Raw genomic sequence first — 6,507 nt, forward strand, 5'->3', positions numbered from 1 at the left:
TGATTCAAATGCAGAAACCCACGACCAAATAGTAGATGGAGCTTGGGGACTCTTGTGGAAGAATAAGGGGGAAGGATTGTGGGCCCCAAAGGGCATAGATAGGAACTCCATAGAAAAACCAACAGAGTCAACTAACCTGGACCCTTGGAGCTCTCAGAGACTGAACCACCAACCAAAGAACATACATGGGCACAACCTAACCCCCCCTCTTGCACACATATGTAACAAATGTATAGCTAGGTCTTCATGTGGGTCCCAAACAACTGGAGTGGGGGCTGTCCCTAAAGCTGTACGTGGGATAAGTTCTTCAAGCTGAGCTGCCTTGTTTGGCATCAGTGGGAGAGGATATGCCTAGCTTTGCAGAGACTTGATGTGCCAAGATGTCGAGATAATACTAAAAGGAGAAGGGAAGGGGAGATGAGGGGAAAGACTGTGGGAGGAAATGACCAGGAGGGGGCAGGATGTAAAGTAAGTAAGTAAAAAAAAATTAACTTCAAAAAAAGAAAGAAAGATGCTCTTTGATATAAACCTAAAAGGACTTCAATTAAATTCAGCCCTTCTTCCTCTTCCAATGAAAAGCAGCCCTTCTGGAACAGAAAAACATGTATTCTTGCTTTGGTTAGTGGGCATCATCCTCCCACCCACCAAGACACAACATTGCTGCACTTTACCCAATAACCAACTGATTCTCAGTAGTAGCATTCTAACTGAGCCCTGCCGGTGGGCCATCTCAGTCTTCAGTAAAAGTCTATATTCTTAATTTTTGGTGGACATAGCTCATTCTTCCTGCTGGCTTCTGAACTCCTGGAAATTCAAGACTGGCATTCAATGTGAATACTGCCAATGCACTTTGACAATAGAAAGTAGCTAGTCATTACCTTACATTCAGGGACAAAGACAAAGTAGGGCAATCTGAGCTAAGCCTTAAGGAACGGGGAAAAACTTAAACAAGACTGAAAGGGCCTTGTTCAAGGAAGAGAGAATCTTCCCTGCCTTCCAGCTTATAGATAAAATACCTTCAAAATAAGTTTCTTTAAATACAACATCTTAACTTAATAGGTCTTACGTATGTAATTTAGATGAGTACCCAGCAAGAGCATGAGAGAGCCACTAGATCACAGATGAGCTGACAAGCTGTGAAATACAAGCCACCTCTTGCACTTTTCAAGGTTGAGGGGAAGAAAAGTAAGGGAACAAAGTGGCCAGCTCCTCCTGGAAATGGTGCCCAGTACCTTCTCTGGCAGGCAGAGAGTTAGTGCAGTCCAGTAGAGGAAACACTAAGAGGAGAATGATAAAATCACCGTTGAAAAAACTCAAAACTATCAAATCCTTAACACAACCATGAAAACTATCCACCATTAACCTCCAACTAGGGACCTAGTACTAAAGTGCATTTGTCTAAAAGGGACATTTTCACTCACCATTTGTGATGATGCTTAAATGAAATAAATAGAACAAAACAAGAAGTTACACAGATAAGGGAGTATGTAATTTAGATATAGAGTAATTCTATAGGTGAATGTCAAAATGCAAAGTTATCTTCATAGAGGAGGAAACAAGGTGTCATCTAAGATGAAACAATAGCATTCCTGCTAGCAGAGCCAGGGCCACTCAGGAGTATGTTGAGCCCTGCAGAGAGTAGCACCAAGCAGTGGGGGGAAAGAAGCTTTGACTCCGCCTTGCCGAGAGCACAGGGTTCTACAAAGTGCCTATGATCTGCATGGTCGTGGCACTACCCCAAACAATACAAGAATGTTGTAAGAGTGTGAGCACTCACACATAATGCATATACTTTATGATAGGCATGGCCATTATCTTTGATTGTTCCTAAAAATTTTCCAAAGAGACAGAAAGACAATTTGACCTGGAGGGTTGTGCGTGCGTGTGTGTGTGTGTGTGTGTGTGTGTGTCTGTGTGTCTGTGTGTGTGTGTGTGTGTCTGTGTGTCTGTGTGTGTGTGTGTGCAGTTTGTAGCATATATATTCAGATATAGGTATATAGCTATCTCTATGTGTAAGTAATATATGATACATGTTCAGATATAGATATGTAGTGTTTGTGCATGTAAACAGTATGTGAGATGTATATATTAAAATATAGCTATATAGGGGTGTGTGTTTGTGTGTTTTATATCACATACTCCCAGAACTTCTAAGAGGCAAGTACTTCCCATAAAGCTAGTTATGCTGACCTACATTCTTTTGCCTCCCTAAGACTCATGAGTTGAAAGCCTAGGTGATTGGTGAGAAGCTGAGGATTTTAGATGATTTGGGCATAGGAATAGATCCAGCACGAAAAGGAGACTCAAGAGCACTCTTTTGCCCTTTATCCCATGTGTAGAAGGACACAAAAGGTACTGGCTATGAAGTAGGAAAGCAGGGACTCAGCAGACACCAAATCTGTGAACACCTTGATTTGGGATTTCCTAACTTCCAGAACAAGAAAAATAAATTTGGGTTTTATAAGCATCGTTGTTTCTAGATTTTTATCACAGTAACCGAAACAGACTAGGACTAGAGTACAAACCTGAAGGACCCTGGGGTTTGACACAAGTAAGACATTAATTCTATGAAATCTTAAGAAAATCTTGCCCTTAAGAAACACTGCCCTTACAGTTAGCTATCAAATTATACTCTTCTAGTATGTTCTGCTGAACACTACAATGTGCATTTAAGTGTAATCTCAGCCCTACTATAAGGTTTGTTTGTTTGTTTGTTTGTTTGTTTGTTTGTTTGTTTGTTTGTTTGTTTGTTTTGAGATAGGATTTAACTATGTAGCCCTGAATGCCCTAAAACTCTATGTACATCAGACTGGTCTTTAAATCACAAAAATCACCCTGCCTCTGCATTTCATGTGCTGAGATTAAAGGTGGTAGCTACCATACCAAGCCTTAGATATTTTTAAGATAGAGGGAAAAAAAGATCAAATTATTACATTTATTACAGTGTATTAAAGATAAGCTGTCTAGAGTCCATTAAACATATATGCTTGAACACTTCTTCACCTCAGGAAGTGGGAAAACACAAATGAGAAGCTTTGCCTCGCTAAAAATATCCATGACAGATTGCAAGTCCATAATAAAAGGAAGCTGTCACTTAAAATAGCCAGGAAAACTCTTTCAAAGCCACCTGAACTAAGACTATGACTTGCCTGGAAATGTGTCACTTAGCAGGACTTTGGCACTCCTGTGAGCCTACTCCACTCATATTAGATTCAGTCACATTCCACAGGAAAGCGGTGTCACAGATAGTGATGTTATCAATCTCAAGAAAGCATGGAACTGTTGGGTCTGGATATCATAATTCTGCTAAATTAGTGGTTTGCCGCTAATTTGCTACAGCACTAGCTTTGTCAAGGTACAAACAACAAGAATAACAATCCACCTGCCTTTACTAGAATTCAAAGCCGTTTTCTTCTGCAACACTGCCACCTCCTGCTCAGTACAGCCTTTCTTTTCCTTTTCTTTTTCTTATCAGATATTTTCTTTATTTACATTTCGAATGTTATCCCCTTTCCTAGTTTCCTCTCTGAAAATAACTTTTATCTCCATGCTGTCCAGCAGTAAGAGATTTCACCTTGGATTCGCAGAAACTTCCAGCTGACAGGAACCATAAGAAAGTCTAATCCACATTCTTTACAGAAAGTGGGACTCAGGAGTCTTACTTGCTTGCCCAATATCCTGCGGCCCCGTGGCTCAGAAGCAATTGATTCAGCCTGGAACTCTTACTCTGGCACAGCCCTTATTAAATCAGAGAACACAGAACTTCCATCAAGAGCTTAACTACCATTTCCTCCACATGTGACACTATAGATTACTTTATTACTTACATTTTATACTATGAGCAAACAATTATACTTCTAATTTTCAAAAGACATGTACTGGTTCAGAGTGTTTCTAGACCAGAAAAGCATATAGTAACATTTTTCCATTACTGTTCTCTTCTGTTATGAAACTGCTTTTCAAATTGAGTTTAATAACAATGTTAATGGGGAGATTTTAGAAAAAAACAAACGAGAGAAAATTCATCATAAGTATATATCAAACTTGTACGATAATTATGTTATAAAGACTAATGTTTAGCAAAAACACATATATATTTAAAGTAGGCAATTTAAAGCTAATAACCTTGCCTTTGCAAAAGCCTTATTTGCCCTGGTGGAGTGTAAATAGGATTAACACTTTTATTATCAACTCCACATTGTTGTGTGCATTACACTCCCAGCCTCAAGTTCCTTTATATTTTGTTAAGAATTTCATGGCTACCTCATGAGCCAACTGATATGTACTTTCCTTTTCTTGTAATATCTGGGTTTGATGCTTGATTAATATCAGCTCTGTGTTGTGGGATTGACCTTTTGTTTTCTAAAAATCTTTTTTTGTAAAGTTGAGTGTATTTCTTTTTTTTTTTTTTAATGCTTTATGGAATTTGCCAACAGAACTCTCTGAGGTGGCCTTTTTTTAATGAGGTTTCCATTTTTTAATTCAAGGACCTTCGTAGATAGTAGTCATTTTAATTGCCTTTTGGGTTCATTTTGGTAATTTGTATCTTTCAAGGATCTGTTTGTGGCATCTACACAAATGGTTCTCAACATGTGGGTCTTGAACCCTTTAGGGGGTCACAGATTAGACATCCTGTACATTAGATAGTTACACTATGATTCATAACAGTATGAAATTACAGTTATGAAGTAGCAACTAAATAACTTGATAACTGGGGGTCACCATAGCATGAAGAACTATGTTGAGTGACCAGTCACAACATTAGGAAGGTTAAGCTGGGAAACTGTCGTGTATCATGGAGTAAAGCTGTAGTAGACTATACTCTCAAAGTCAACAGGATCTGCCCTGATGTCTCTCCATTTTGATGTTGGTTGATATGTATTTATTTATTTATTTACAGCCCAAATGCTGCCCGCTCCCATTTCCCCCCATCCCAGACTCCCTTTCCCCATCCTCCCTCACCTTTTCCCCTGAGAGGGTGCTCCCACCCCAGTTTTCCCCACCCTGGTGCATCAAGTCTCTACAGGGTTAGGCACATCCTCTCCCACTGAGGCCAGACAAGGCAGCCCTGTTGGAAAACTGATCCCATGGGCTTTAGGGACAGCCCCTGCTCCAGTTGTTTGGGATCCATGTGGAGACTGAGCTGTATATCTGCTACATATGTGCCAGGGATCTCATCTGGCCTGTATATGCTCTTTGGTTGGTGGCTCAGTCTCTGAGAGCTCCCAGGTGTCCAGGTTAGTTGGCTCTGTTGTTCTTCCTGTGGAGTTCCTATCCTCTTCAGAGCTTTCAGTCTTTCTCCCCAACTCTTCAGTAAGAGTCCTGACCTCTGTCCAGTGTTTAGCTGTATCTGTGTCTGTTTCAGTCAGTGGCTGAGTAGAACCTCTCAGAGGACAGTTATGCTAGGCTCCTGTCAGCAAGCATAACAGAGTATTATTAATAGTGCCAGGGACTGGTGCTTGCCCATGGGATGGGTCAAAGGTTGGGCCGGTTATTGGTTGGCCATGCTTTCAGTCTCTGTCTTTGTCTTTGTATTTCTTTTAGACAGGACAAGGTTTGGGTCAAAAGTTTTGTGGGTAGATTGATGTCCTTATTCCTCCCTTGGGAGTCTTGCTGGCTAAAGGAGGTCCTTATCCCTACCTGGGAATCCTGCCTGCTACCGGTGGTGGCCTCTTCAGGTTTCATATCCCTACTATTAGGCATATCTTTTTTTTTTTCAGGTTTTTCTTTAAAGTTTATTCAATACAACATAAACTCCAACTTCACTGAGGTGGCTGACCACGTCCACGACCAAAGCCGCCTCTAAACTGGAACTCAGTTGCTGAGCCAGCCCCAGCCTCAGCTTTCTTGTCAGCTCCAGGGGGCACAGCGCTCCTTCTGTAGGTGTCTCTGTCAGCCTCCCCTCTTGTGAATCTTGCAGGCCGCTCACCCTCTGGACCTTTGGGCCGAGGCCTGCCAGTCTCGGGACGGCTGCGGCGCAGAGTGGCGGGCACGATCTCCGGGGGTAGGTGCAGGTAGTCTCGGAGATACGGGATGCCCTCGTTCGTAAGGTACCAGTAGAAATGTCTCCAAGCAAACTGCTCCTTCACGTAGCCTCGAGACTTGAGAGACTGCATGGCCTTCATTACATGAAGGTTGGGCACATTTTTGTCTGCCAGCTCGGGGTGCTTAGGCATGTGGACATCCTTTTTGGCGACCATCACGCCCTCCTTAAAAAGGAGTTCGTAGATGGCAATCCGATTCTTCTTAGGCATCAACATCGCGGCGGCTGCAAGGTCCGAGGCGGAGGCTGGAAAGGAAGCCTATTAGGCATATCTGCTAAGGTCACCTGAATTGACTCATGGTATCCTCCCCATCCCAGGTTCCTGGGATATTCCTCACACCCTCCAACCCAGCCCCTACCAGATACAGATTTCCATTCATTCTTCTGGCCCTCTCTCCTGTCTCTTCCCACACCCTCCCAGTTCCCTCCATCCCTCTGCTTCTTATGACTATTTTACTTGTTTA

The 6,507-nt window shown here is 42.1% G+C and overlaps 1 pseudogene; it reads right to left on the reverse strand.

Moving 5' to 3' along the window:
• Positions 1–5,706: 5,706 nt before the first annotated feature.
• On the reverse strand, positions 5,707–6,297 carry LOC110300491 (small ribosomal subunit protein eS10 pseudogene; annotated as a pseudogene).
• Positions 6,298–6,507: the final 210 nt, after the last annotated feature.

This window comes from Mus caroli, unplaced genomic scaffold (genome assembly GCF_978045245.1).
Source record: "Mus caroli unplaced genomic scaffold, Mus_caroli_1 scaffold_10, whole genome shotgun sequence".
NCBI classification, from domain to species: Eukaryota; Metazoa; Chordata; class Mammalia; order Rodentia; family Muridae; genus Mus; species Mus caroli.